This window comes from Hylobates moloch, unplaced genomic scaffold (assembly GCF_009828535.3).
Source record: "Hylobates moloch isolate HMO894 unplaced genomic scaffold, HMol_V3 SCAFFOLD_4, whole genome shotgun sequence".
Taxonomy (NCBI): domain Eukaryota; kingdom Metazoa; phylum Chordata; class Mammalia; order Primates; family Hylobatidae; genus Hylobates; species Hylobates moloch.
Window position 1 is genome coordinate 91307526 of NW_026652279.1, and position 14280 is coordinate 91321805.

The 14280-nt window shown below is 49.0% G+C and overlaps 1 protein-coding gene across 5 annotated transcripts in view; it reads left to right on the plus strand.

Annotated features, from left to right (window-relative positions):
* The first annotated feature begins 4040 nt into the window (after window positions 1–4040).
* SLC7A1 (solute carrier family 7 member 1) overlaps window positions 4041–14280 on the plus strand; it is a 91825-nt gene continuing 81585 nt past the window's right edge. For 2 of the 5 annotated variants that reach the window (XM_032150558.2, XM_032150555.2), the window contains exon 1: window positions 4041–4498. The gene's annotated coding sequence lies outside the window, so the exon portion shown is untranslated. Of the gene's footprint in view, window positions 4499–12684; window positions 13193–14280 lie in introns of those variants that run through there. The other 3 variants (XM_058437721.1, XM_032150557.3, XM_032150556.2) reach the window with 2 other exon arrangements.

Below are 14280 nucleotides of genomic sequence, written 5' to 3' on the forward strand. Positions count from 1 at the left end.
GCTAATTTTTTGTGTTTTTATTAAAGACAGGGTTTCACCATGTTGGCCAGGTTGGTCTCAAACTCCTGACCTCAGGTGATCCACCTGTATGGGCCTCCCAAAGTGCTGGGATTCCAGGCGTGAGCCACCGCGCCTTGCTGTGTTTTTAAAGTGAGGTGTTTTCTTATTACTCAGTTTTAAGAGTCCTTCGTGTATTTTGGATACCAGTCCTTTATCAGATGTGCATTTTGCAAAGATTTTCTCCCAGCCTGTGGCTTGTCTTTTCATTGTCTTAACATTGTCTTTGCAGAGCAGAAGGTTTTAATTTTAATGAAGGCCAACTTATCAATCATTTCTTTCATAGATAATGCTTTTGCTGCTGTAGCTAAAAAGTCATTGGTAGATTTCCTCCTATGTTATCTTCTAAGCGTTTTATAGGTTTGTGTTTTACATTTAGGCCTATGATCTGTTTTGAGTTAATTGCTGTGTAAGATGTTAAAGTCTGTGTCTAGATTCATTTTTTGCATGTGGCTGTCCAGTTGTTCCAGGACCATTTGTTGAGAAGACTGTCTTGTCTTCATTGACTTGTCTTTGCCACCCTGGATCAGCTATTTGTGTGGGTCTAGGCTACTGTTTGGGTTTGGATGTTTGTGCCCTTCACACCTCATGTTGAAATTTGATCCCCAGTGTTGAAGGTGAAACCTAATGGGAGGTGTTTTGTTCATGAGTGTGGATCCTTCATGAAATGTCCTTCCTGGGGGTAGGTGGGATGGGGAGATGAATTTTCACTCTATTAGATCACTCCAGAGCTGGTTATTTAAAGGAGCCTGGCCCTTCTTTCCTCTCCCGTTTGCTTATACTCTTGCCATGTGATCTCTGCAAACACGCACACTCCCTTTCAACTTTTGCCATGAGTGGAAGCAGCCTGAGGCCCTCTCCACATGCAGATGCCCAATCTTGAACTTTCCAGCCATTAGAATTGTGAGCCAAATAAACCATTTTTTCTTTATAAATTACCCAGACTCGAGTATTCCATTATAGCAATACAAAACAAACTGTCTATTTCTGAGCTTTATATTCTGTTCATCTTTATACACATTTTTCATCCTTACCATGAAGTTCGTATGTATCCAGCAGGTAGTAAAATTCTTATTTTGAAAATGGGGACACTGAGACACAGAGTGAACAGGGCCACTCTCCCCAGGCCAGCAGCTGGTTAAAATTGAAACTCACATCTGTCTGGCTCTGATTCTGTGCACTTTCCTTGCCCCCAAGGTGCCGAATGGTGCTAGAAAGACACTTAGTATGTCAACGTTAACCTTAGATGTTGCTCTTTAGGGCCTAAATTGTAGCATCTCCTTTTCTTAATGGTTGCCGGAATCTTGGGCAGCTGCTCTTTGATTGTAATCAAGGTTGCCTGTCACTCACGGTTTCTCTGAACCTGTAATGTGAGTCTTGACCTGCCTAAAAACTGGCTTTGCTTAAAACATGTAGCCCTCTTTATCAGCATCCTCTAATTTTTTGCTGAGATCTTGGGCATAACTATTTTTTCCCTGGTTCACACTGAATCCTTTTTGTTGAGAAGTCACTTGCTCATGGGGCTTGTCTTATTGTCTTTTTAAAGGCAGGACCTTGCTGAGTGGGATTGCTAAACGGAGCACAGTGCTAAAAATCTCCTGGGTTAAATTTCATCCATACTCCCATCAGGGCCTGGAGCACTTGCTCTCAGAATTTACAAACATTAACTTCATGTTGGCACTCTGTGTTGCCCAAGGAGAGCATCTCTAGAATCTACGAAATTCTATTTCACTGCTAGAAGTCAGCAAAAAGAAAAAGAAAGACAGATAGGCAGAAAGAGAAAATTCCACAGTCATATTTCAAACACCAAGGGATAGATTTTTTTCCTAAGAATATAAGATTTACAAGCTCCAAACAGGAGTGAAATAGTTTGCAGAAGCTCTCACAGCAAATGAACTGGAAGAGTTCAGATTCAAATCCTGATCTGGTGCCAAGGGCAAAGCAGGTGGTCTTTAATCCTACCAGGCTTCTCTCTGTGAGAAGGGGACATGCTTACTGTAGCCTCAGCAGGCAGAGTAGGCTGCGTGGGATCTGGGAGATCTCCTTCTGTGAGTGGAGGGCATCATTTCACCACTATGCAATTGAACGAAGATATATTGTTTTATTTATTTTTTATTTATTTTTATTTTTATTTTTGAGACGGAGTCTCACTCTGTCACCAGGCTGGGGTGTAGTGGTGCGATCTTGGCTCACTGCAACCTCCACCTCCTGGGTTCAAGTGATTCTCCTGCCTCAGCCTCCCGAGTAGTTGGGACTACAGGCGTGCGCCACCATGCCCAGATCATTTTTGTATTTTCAGTAGAGACAGAGTTTCACCATGTTGGCCAGGATGGTGTCAATCTGCTGACCTCATGATCTGGCCGCCTTGCCCTCCCAAAGTGTTGGGATTACAGGCGTGAGCCACCGTGACAGGCCAGATTCGTTGCTTTAAAACAAAGCATATATAGTGGCTTACTAAGATGTCAAGCACTGTTCAAAGCACATTACAAAGCTTTAGCCTCCCCAGTATATTTCCAGCTACTGGGGAGGCTAAAGTGAGGGGATCGCTTGAGCCTAGGAGTACAAGTCTGCAGTGAGCTATGATGTTGCCACTGCACTCCAACTTGGTGACAGAGTGAGACCCAGTCTCTAAAACAAAGACAAAAATGCATTTTACAACTGCTAAGCCATCTGCATGTGTTCATTAAAACTCTTTCTCGGGACGGGCATGCTGGCTCATCCCTGTAGTCTCAGATGCTAGGGGAGGTTGAGGCAAAATGATCGCTAGACAGCTGGTATTTGAGGCCAGCCTATGCAACATATCAAAAATCCGTGTCTATATATAGAAAAAATATTAACTAGGCGTGATGACACGAGCCTGTAGTTCCATCTACTTGGGATGCTGAGGCAGGAGGATAGCTTGAGCCTAGGAATTTGAAGTTACAGTGAGCTATGATTGTATCACTGCATTCCGGCCTGGGTGACAGAGTGAGACCCCTGTCTCTAAAAAACAAACAAATGACGACAGCAACAACAACAAAACACTTTTTCTGAAGCTAGCACCATGCAGTTATGTACTTTATAACTTGCTAGTCTAATTCCAAGGTAATAGTTCAGCAGCTGACATTTGAGAAGCACCTGTAGAAAGGATTCAAAGACCACGGACACCGTCCACTGTTTTTCTGTTTTCCTACAAGATAGAAGAAGGATGGCAGTATTAACTTATGCCCTGCTTACCTATCCCAAGTCCCGGATCACTGGATCTTTAAAGATTATGATTCTCGCTTGACTTTTGGTACAAAAGGAGACAAGGAGGGAGCTTAAAAGGTGAGCACGGTGTGATTCAGGACTGAAGTTTCTGCCACTTCCTAGGGGTAAGTGCAAAAGTGAGCCGTTGTGACTAGCCATTTGTGCATTTGCCACTGCCAAGGGGGCACAGGTAGATTCAAGCTTTGGGGCTCTTCTGACAACTGGCAAGGATAAGGTATTAGCAAGGGCAAGGGAATAGCAATAAAATAATCCAATAACAAAGACATGAAGATTTATAATAATTTTTAGGCCGGTGCAGTGTTTCAGGCCTGTAATGCTAGGGCGCTTTGGGAGGCCCAGGCGAGAGGCTCGCTTGAGGCCAGGATTTCGAGGTTAAGGTGAACTGCGCTCCAGCCCGGGCAACACAGTAACACCCTGTCTCTAAAAAGAAAAGAAAACAATTTAAACCCTTTAAGTGCATACCAAATCTTTTATTTTGGAGAAGGAAAACTGGTCTCGAGTTCCGTGTGAGCTCCCTGGGGCCCGCCGGGAGGGGTTTGGCACGGCCGGACCTGCGGCACTAGTTCTGGCCCGGGCGCTGTGGGATCTGCAGGGGACCACAGGATGCTGTGGCGCGGTGCTCTCAGATTGGCGGAGAAACGGCCACACGCCTACGGAGCTATTGCGAAGGCGAGCGAAGGCGCAGCCCGCCCCCGCGCCCGCCGCGGGAACCCCAGGTTGGGGCGTTGGGCGCGCGAAGACTCAGCCGCCCCGCCCACCAAGGGCGCGTTGGTCCCCGGCCTCAGCCTCTGGGCTGGCAGCCGCCGCCGCGCCGCGCTCCCATTGGTGCCCAGCGATGACGCGGCCGAGCGGGCCAGGGCTGCCTGGTCCGGGGGCGGGCGCGGGGCGCCGGGCGCGGAGTGCGAGGGGCGGGGGCCGGGCGCACTGCTGATGAAACCTGGCGCCGGGACCCGCCAGCCCTCGGCGCCCATTCAGTCCGCGCAGGCAGGTGTGAGCAGCGGGTCAACTACCTGGCGGGCGCGCGCGGCCTCGGGCTCCCGCTCACCGCAGCCTCCACTCCTCTCCCCGCGCGCCGCGCCCCCGCCCCGCCCTGCCCCGCCCGGTCTCCCCGGCCGAGGGTCCGTTGGTCCTTGAGCGCGTCCGACAGTCTGTCCGTCCGCGATCCTGCCGTAGCCCCGCCGCCGCCGGCTCGGTGAGTGCCCGGCCCCGCCAACGCAGGGGGCAGCTCCTTGGGCCCGGGTCATCACGGAGGGGGCCCCGGCGCCGCGTGGGGCCGCGGGACAGCGGCGCGGGAGTGGCGAGGGCCCCGGCGCCGGGAACGCTGCCATCCTCCGGGAAGGGCCAGGGCCAGGGCCGGGCGGGCCCCGGGGTGGGCGCGCGGGGCTGGTGCCCATGCGGCTGTCGCCTCCACGGAGTCCATTTTGGCTCCCTGAAACCGCGGCGTGGTGCATGATGCAACACCGAGTGAGTAAGCGTGGGCGACCTGGCGATGCCTGCTCCGCGCGCCTGTCCGGGGACCCGCGCGCCGCTACGCACGGGGTGGTCGGGGTGCGTAGGCGGGCGGCGGGCACGGGGGCCAGCCTGGGAGGCATCCGGAGCCCGCTGGCGGCGAGGAGACCTTCCCTTACATGGCGCGGTGCAGAGCACCCCGCCCCGCCACGAGGTCCGGGGATGTGTCATCAGCCGTGGGTGGGGTCCCTGCCCGGCCGCCTGGAGGGTGGTCCCGCGGCAGGTGGCCGGCCCGGGGACTCTGCTGCCATCCCCGCCCGGTGGTCGCCCTGACCTAGAGCGCCTGGCCCTCCGCTTGTCCCTAGAACCCGGGACGCGCCGCCAGCACCTCTCGTCTGGGTCCCCAAGATTGCTTCGAGGAAGTCTCCCCTAGGTGGGATTCTTTGTGACCCAGTGTGGCCTGAAAAGGCTGGGTTCCTCAAGCCCTCCACGTGGTTTGGAATGAGAGGAAGTTCTTCCGCCTTTAGCAAGACACCATATTCTCAGGGTGTTCCTTTCTGCATATTAGAAAACTTCCCAGGCATGGGCTGGTCAGAGTCATTCTAAAACCTGCGCGTACACAGAGCGGCGGCTGCACTGTAGCACTACAGCAGCCTGCTGGTTCAGCTCCTGACCCTTTCCAGGGGATGGGGGAACCAGACAGCAGTTGTGTTTGACTTGTGTGACTAGGATAGTCAGACATATGCCTTCAGGAAAAAAAAAAATAAATAACCTACATTTCCCAATACTCACGTCATCACCGCCATGCCCTCATGTGTTGGGTTTTAGTCCAGACATAGTTACCAGATGGTTGAGATTTCAATCCCAGGTGTATCTCCCTAAAAAATGTGCCTTTTATCTTACTTACGTTCGACTAGTAGAATTGTGTATGTCGGCCTCTGGCCGAATGCCCTAATTGTATTTAATTCGAATTATAGTTTATCTGGGATTTTTCCTAACATTTCTTGTCCTTTATGTTTGGTTCAGATAATAGGAAACCATGATACATTTATTCCTCTGGTATTTTTAGTTGGTCTCAGTGGAAATTATCATGATTTTTATATGAACACACCCTCCTGTTATTAAAACAAAAAGTCTTATTTAAGTCACACGAACAGAATAGAAACTTAGGGGAAAGGTCAACAATAGATTAAAATGGATTTTAAAATAGGTTTAGCATATTACAATCATGTTTAATTATTATAAAGGTAAAATTCAAAGGATGTCAAAGGAGTTTTGAGTAAAGAGGACAGGGCTTAATAAGTAGATCAGAAATGTACTCCCTTGTCTGGGTCTGGGTCCTAGAGCCACGTGCTCCCGTGCATATGATTACCAGCTTTAGGTGAAAAAAAAAAAAAAAAAAAGGCTTGAAAGACAAGATTGTTGACTTCAGGGAGTTTCAATTTTCCATTTGGTAGAACAACTCATTCTTTGATGGAATGAAATACATGTTGATTGATTATTCTGGTATGTAGTTTATTTTAACCAAAGTCCATACAAATAGGTAATTATGTTGGAGGGCTCAGAATTATGTCCAATTAAATTAATCCTTTCTCATTATCAACCATGTATTTGGAGGGATTGCTATTAATCCTAGGGACAAATTTGAAATGTGAATAAGTGCATCCTTGTTATGGAGAAAAATATTGTTTCCCTCTAACCTTGGAGATACTTGAGTCTCGGAGTTATCTCTTCCAGAGGCATCTTCAGAGATGCCTATCACTCCACCTGCCTCTTGGTCCTCACTCCAAGCAAGACCTTCCGACGGAATGTGGTGTTTTTCTGTATAGTTGGCCCCTGCAGACCTGGATAGATTTTAAAGGCAGATCCAATAGGATTGGCCGGTGGATTCATGGAAGGATGAGAAAGGTCAAATATGACTCCAAGCCCATCAGAGTTGCTGTATTAATGAGATGGGAAGGCTGAGCAAAGAACCTGTTGGATGGAAGAGGGACTTTTTGAAAGTCACAACTGACCTTTTTAGAACTCTCATCCCCAGGGTCAGGGCTGGAAGACGTATCTTCTTGGGGCCCCTCTCAGGTGCCTGCCTGTGTGTTGCAGCCACCCGTCCAAGCTGCTGGCCTCCTTCCTCTTCACCTAGCTTTACTAGCTCCTCTTGCCAAATCTGGGGGGTCTCTTCAGCCTCTGTCTCCTTGCTGCCCCTGGCCTCCGTTTGCTCCCTTGCGGCCTTCTAGTGGGCCGCCTGGCAGTGGGCTTGTCCTGTGGGATAGGGACCCTCCAAACGTGGGGTTCAAAGGTCCTAGGGTATTCCTGCATCTTCAGGATATCTGCCTATCCTCAGGTTTCCCAGGCCTTGGGTGGGGAGGCATCAGATCCCTGGCCAACCTGTTATCCACCCCAGGGTTTAGACCTCTCTTCCAGTGAGGGAACAGAGTAATAGCTTCATTTGTGGCAGATTATCTGCCTTGTGATAAACTTTCGTGGCCTCCCTTTCTGTTTTGCCATAATCTGCCTCCTCCCCCACTCCCATACCCAACTACAAAGCAGACTTGAAAATAACCACCCCTGTGGTTTAGTGTGGGTCATGATCTGTCAATCTAGGCTTAGTACATTTGCCAAATGGAATTACCAGAAGGATGGGCATCAAACTGGGGAAATTATTTGGTGGCTTGCTAGCCGTGTTCATTTCTCTCCCAAGGCATTCGTTCAGATGTGCAGCGTTGGCAGACCCGGGGGGTGCCGTTTACTTGGCCCACTGGTCGGGATTTGGTCATCCCAGGAACATGGGCTGCAGAAAAGACATTTCTGGGCTTTGGACCAGATTCTGGCTGGTCTGCGGTTTGCCCCTCCTCCCACACCCAGTGGCTTTCATTGGGCTTTTTCCCTCTAGTTACTGTCAGGAACAGTGGGGAATGGCAGGTATTGCATTTGGTGAACACACTGGATAACTGGAGTCAGAGCCGTGTGACTGAGGAAAGAGGCCTTCACAGCTTCAATGCAGAATGGGATGATTATCTGTCCCGAAACGAAGGATGCTGCTTTGAGGGGAGTTGGGACCAGTACTGGGAACAGCACCGCTCCTGGTTTCTCTGGCTTTGCTTCTCTCTGAAGTAATTTAGACTTCGTGAACCTTACATACTGGCTCCATCTGTATATTGGGAGAGCCTGCCCCTCTCAGCCTCATAGTAGTGAAGTTAGGAAGCATGGAGTCCATAGTGTTCTTTGAAAGAATCAAGGCACCAGTCCATGCATTTACATTTCTCTCTTGAGATGAGTCGTTTTGTTAGCAGCCTGCAATTCTGACCATGGCAACCAAAAATTTCTGACAGTGGCAACCAAAAATCAAGCGCAAGGAAACCTGGGGGTTTATTTGGAGGTGGGAGAGGATGTCCCTTCTTCTAGTAGGACTGTGTCTGGCTACATTGTCTTTCCATTTTTTTCTGATTGTCCCCTTGCCCCCCTCCCTTTTCTGGGGGCACAGAGGGCATGGCAATTTTGTTTCCTAGCTTTCCATATTCCTACTGCAGTGCTTTCTTCAGAATATTTGTTCAGATCGGGTTCTTGGCTGTGAGGACAACCGGCTGCTTTCCTGTTTCTTTAAAAGTGGATCCCACACTCCCGTGTCCTGCACAGTGAGTTCTGCGTCTTAGAAACCATCTAGCAGTGGTGACTCTGGGAGTGGCCTCTGCTTGGTATGGGGCCTCTGCAACATGAGGTTATGGGGCCTCTATGCTGTGGGGTCAAAGGAGACGTCATGACCCCTACTGGCAGAAAGAGCAGAGCCCCAGAGTGGGTTCCACTTACGGGGTAAGTGTCTTTTCTGAGATATTCCTCGGAACCACATTTAAATTCTTTTTCATTTTGTTTGCATAATAATTGGCTTCTAGTGCCTACCTTATAGGACTGAGAGGATTTAAATGAGATAATCCATGTTACGGATTTAACACAGCCTCTGGCACAAGTCTAAATGTTGCGTATAAGTGTTAACTATTATACTGGAAAGAAGGCCCAGTTCCTTGATTTAGGTGTGGGAGAAAAATATATATATATTTTGAGATAAGGTCACACTCTGTCACCCAGGCTGGAGTGCAGTGGTGCAGTCACAGCTTGTATTAGCCTCCACCTCCTGGGATCAATCAATCCTCCCACCTCAGCCTCTCAGGTACCTGGAACCACAGGTGTGTACCACCACACCCGGCTAATTTTTATTTTTTATTTTTTGGTAGAGAAGGGATCTCATTATGTTGCCCAGTCTGGTCTCAAACTCCTGGCCTCAAGTGATCCGCCTGCCTCGCCTCCCTAAAGTGCTAGGTTTGTGGTCGTGAGCCACTTAGCCTAGCCCTGAGAAAAATAATTTTTATAACAACTTAATTTCGCTCTCTCATTTTACCAAGGCATTAAAATGTTGTGGTCTTTCCTTGGGTGTGTGTCTAAATTAGAAGGGGCAGACATAGTCCCAGGGTGCTGGAGGAGGATGTGTGCCTCTGAGGCATCTGCTGACAGGTTCACCATCCCATCTGGTCCCAGGTCTGAGGGAAGGAACAATAGTCTCTGGGCTGTTTTGGCTCTGACTGCCTGGATGGACTTGAAACCATCTCTCTTTGGGATCCTGGTGTCTCCCTGAGCATGGGGTGCAGGTTTGCCTAGGTCTCAGACTCATGCACCTTGGGCTCAGTGACTTCTAGGACCCCTGGGAAACAGAGCTCTGAGCCCCTTTCTTAGTGTTTGCTGTGTGTGTGTATGTGTATGTGTATGTGTATGTATATGTGTATGTGTATGTGTGTGTGTTTTGTGGGGGGCAGGACGGGAGTGACTGCCCTGGCTATAGTCATCCCAAACATTTTGTTCAAATTACTCTGAAGCCCTTGGGTTTTAGGGAAAGCAAAGCTGAAAAGCTGAAACTCTGGGCGGTGTGTTTCCCACCTCACTCATCCCGTGCTTGGGTCAGTAGGATAGGATGCCTCCATACAGGACAGGGGTGGTGGGCAACACCCACCTGGGGGCAGCAGTGGGAAGGCAGGGGCTCATCCTCCCCACAAAGTGGCTGGAGTTGATCTGTTACGAACGTCTTCGAAGTGTCCTTCTCTGCATCTTGTCTGCCTACCGAGTGCCATTAGCCAAAGTCTGTTAGGCCAAGTAGGAACGAAGGGAGGGGCCCCGGGGCTAGGTAAGATCAATCATTGCAAGCACTTATTTAGTGCTCACCAACTCTGCACTTTATCTATGTTTCATTTGAATCCTCCTAATCACGCAGTGGGGTTGGCCCTTCTGCTTTGACTGATGGGGAGAGGGGGAGGCAGGTGGCCCACGGGCACACAGGTAGGCAGTCAGTGGCAGAGTGAAGATTGGAACCCAGATGTCTGCCTGTACCTGGACTCCAGTCTGTCTCAGGATAGGCCTGGCCTGGCCTGCCCCGTGTACAGTGAGTGGAAGGCAGACAGATCTGAAGCCCATCTGCCTGCATCCCTCTGTTTCTGGCTGAGTCCAGGTGGTGCTGGCACCGGTCACCCGCCCCAATGCTGGGTGGCACCCTGCCTCCCCTCTCTTTGCCTTGATTTCCCTCTGCTGTCTCTGAACGCAGGTCTTCCCCACCCAAGTCCAGGCACCTGGCACAGCTGGAGCCCTGGGGTCCTTGGGGCAGCTGCGTTGGGACGTGGCCAGTGTCAGGAACCGGTGTGTGTGACAGAGGCTGGGCTGCATTCTTTCTGGGTCAGTAGTTTGGCATTTACATCACCAGCTTTTGGCTGGATGCAATGCCTCCTGCCCAGACCACAACGGAGCCTTGTTTGATTTGTCACCATCCAGCCATGCCCACACTCCACCTCCATCTCCACCTGGGGAGACCCCTTTGCAGGGAGTCTTGTGGAAACCAGAGACTGTTCGTAGGGGAAAGTCAGCTTCCTTTTCTGTATTCCATCCTTCTTAAGGCCAGTGGCCGCTGTCATCCTGCCCTTGGCTTGGCTTTGCTGATTTCTACAATATCTTGCGGAGGTGCCCCCTTTCCTTAGAGGATGCATCTTTAACACTCTCAGAGAGGCTGGGGCAGGAGCTGTCCACACCAGGGCCTGCAGCAAGGGCCCATCTTCCCTAAAGTGACTTGGGTGTGTCTTCCTGGCCCGCAGCTTTTCCACAGTGTCAGGGACGCCTCCTGCCCTCCCTTGGGATGAGGCCTGGTCCAGGAGCTGGGGGCGTTAGGGTGCAGTTTCTGGGACCCCATGAAGGCCCCCTGGGAAAGACTGGCAGTTAGAGTTAGGAGAACTCTTTCCTCACCCCTTTTGCCCTTCCCCTTTTCCCCTTTTCTTTTTCAGCAGTTTTTGGATAACATTTCAAACTTAAAGAAAAGTTGCAGAGGCCAGACATGGTGGCTCATGCCTGTAATCCCAGCACTTTGGGAGGCCGAGGCAAACAGATCACTTGAGGCCAGGAGTTTGAGACCAGCCCTGGCCAACATGGTGAAACTCATGTCTATGAAAAATACAAAAGTTAGCCTGGTGTTGGTGGTGCATGCCTGTAGTCACAGCTACTCGGGAGGCTGAGACACAGGAATCACTTGAACCTGGGAGGCGGAGGTTGCAGTGAGCCGAGATCACACCACTGCACTCCAGCCTGGGTAACAGAGTGAGATACTGTCTCAAAAAAAAAAGAAAGAAAGAAAAGGAAAGAAAAGTTGCAGGAGTGCAAGGAACTCCTGAGTACCCTCTCTCAGATGCACAGGTGGTTTATGTTTTGCCTCCTTCCATTCTCTCTCCACCCACACACAAACTCACATGCACACAGACACATACATTTTTTTCTGAACCATTTGAGAGTAAGCCGAAGACGTCGTGCCCTTTTATTTGCCCTCTATACTTCAGTGTATATTTCCTAAGAACAAGGACCTTCTCTCACATAACCACGGTACAATAGCAAAGTCAGGAAATTTAACATTAATACACAACCCTGCGATCTAGGCCACAGTCCATATTTGACTTGCAGTCGTCCACATAATGTCCTTTATAGCTAAGTGTTTTTGGGGAAGGAGTTGTGCAGTGTGGGGGTTCTTTCAAAAGAGCTGTAATTTTCTACCTCATAAGCCTTTTTAAGAAAAAGTGTTTCTAAAAGTTAGAATGTTTATTGTGGAAAATTTGGAAACTACAGAAAATTAAAAGAAGGAGAAAATAAAACCCATTCATAATTCCAGCTCAGACTGAGTGATCAACCAGAAGGGTGGTGGGAAGACTTTCTCCTTCAGCTCCTTCAGCTCTGGTGACCTGGCCACCCAGACCCGTGGTCCCTCCACCACCCACACACTAGTCAGGAGCCCCGCAGCTGAGTCCTGGGGCTGTGGGAGGAGCCGGTCCCTGTCTGGAGCTGGCGGTCTTTCATGCTCCTGCCCACCCCTTGGGCAGGTGCCCACCGAGCAGGCGGAGTTAACCAGCCTTGGTGGTGCCTTTGTGGTGTATATCCTCCGGGTGGGGAAGGGTGGAGATCGTTAATAAATATCCAGAACTTGTTTGAGACTTGAAAAGAAATGTTGCAGGCCCACTCTTGTCTGGTCTATACCCCTTGCTTCCTGGACTTGGCAGAGGTTAAGGATGGGGCCTGGAGCGTGATTGAGGGAAACAGCACTGGCCCCGTATCAGTGAGCTCTTGGATGCTTCATGTGGTTGTTAGACTTGCCTTTTAATGAGCCTCTTGGCTCCTACCAGTGGGCTACGGAAGAAATAAAATGTGAAATTTTGCCATGTGAAGTTTGCTGTTTGCCAATGACTGTGCTTCTCAAAAGTTCCTAGGGAAAGGTTTTAAAACTGGTGCAGGTAGTGAAGTTTGGATCTTGCTTCCCTGCTTAGTCCGCTTAGGTGGTCCCTTCGCCATAATAGCTGTAACTGAGAGTGGCTCTCCCCTTTCCTGGCCCAGAATGGGGTCTTTGCTAAGCGAGTCTGGTTTCTGGAAGGATTTTGTTCTTAGAAGCTACTACGTCATTGTCCTCAGCTCCCCATCATGTGTACCTCAGTTTCCCTGAACTGTAAGTCTATGTTATGTGTGAAAACGGGCCTCTGAAGGTCATGATCAAAAGCCTTGAGTATTTTTCCATGTGTTTGTTTTTTCTACTCCGGCCCCAGACCTTCTCCTTGAAGGAGCTGGCCTTGAGAGTGACTTCGGTGGGCAGCCGCCCAGACTCCACACACCCCGCTGAGTCCACGTAACGCCCAACCTGGACGGGCCAGAGCTGAAGGGCTACTCTTCAAAGAAACCCTTTGAAGTGCAAACATTTCCTTTCCTGAAAAGAAGGGAAATTGAAATGAAAACGTATTGTTCTGTGCAGACAATGTTCTCTTCGATCAAAGAGGGAGTGGGGCTTATAAAGGGAGATGCACAAATTAGAGCTTGATGTGGCCAGTGGTGTGGATGTGAATATTCATCCCTGTGGAGGAAAATAGTGGGGTCTCTGAGATTCGTAAGATTGTATTTTCCTTTTTTTTCTTCTTTTTCCTTAAGGCTCTGAATCTAGGTCTAACGTTCTATTTAATGATGTCTCTCCTTTGTGTTTTTATCTTGTGGTAAGCATTTGGGAGTGTCTTTCAGTAAATCATGATACCATTTCCATGTTAGAATATTATGTAGCCAGTAAGAATGGTGTTTTCAAAGGACATTTCATTTTATGGGAGAAACTTTAATGTTAAACGTGAAACCATCTGGGTGCAATTTTCCATGTTCGGTGTTATCTTAATGAGATATATGTATTTGCACAGAAAGAAAAGACTGGAAAAATTGGACTTTGTTTTTCTCACTGCAGTGTTTGTGGCACCTAAAATAGTGCTCAAGAAATATTTATTGAATGATTATTCTTATAATAAGTAAAACTATTTAAAGGAGGAATGTCTTTGAGCTAATGTTTTGGCAGGTGGATGGGACAATATATTATTTTAAGTTTCTGTTATAATTTTGCCCTGGCAGCTCAGTTCTGGTGGATTTTGTTCTTTGGCACACATATGTACCCCATTTTGCACTTTGGTACAAATTATACTGTGAATGGGTGACTTTGACATTTATATTTTTGGAAGAATCCGGTTCTACTGAAATCAGAGTATCAGAATGTTGCCTTTTTCCTAATGTTCCCAGATGGGGTAGAATTACAGTTTCTTCTTACTTACTCTGTAGCTAAGGAAGCTTTGGGCCAATTTGTCTTGTCCTGTGGTTGAGAATTTTTGCCTGATTTGCCCAAGGTTTCTCATCCGTGAGCATCCAAGGCTACCAAGATACACTGTTCATATGTCGTCCTGGTTTCTAATGGATAGTTATCTAAAAATGCAGCTTCCCATTCTTACCTGCACCGTAGGTTAGCTTGGAAGATGTCCATCCCTGGTCTCAGTGGTCTTGTTCAGGGAGGGTGACTGTCACAGCTGTCCTTTCCTCTCTGGTGAGATTGTTTCATTCCTCCTTCAGGCACTTGGGATTCAGAGCCCTGTTGGCTGCCTCTTCTGTACTGTCAGCTTAGCACAGGATTCTGGAAGCCCGGTGCTGGGAAAGCCTTTCTCTGGGCTG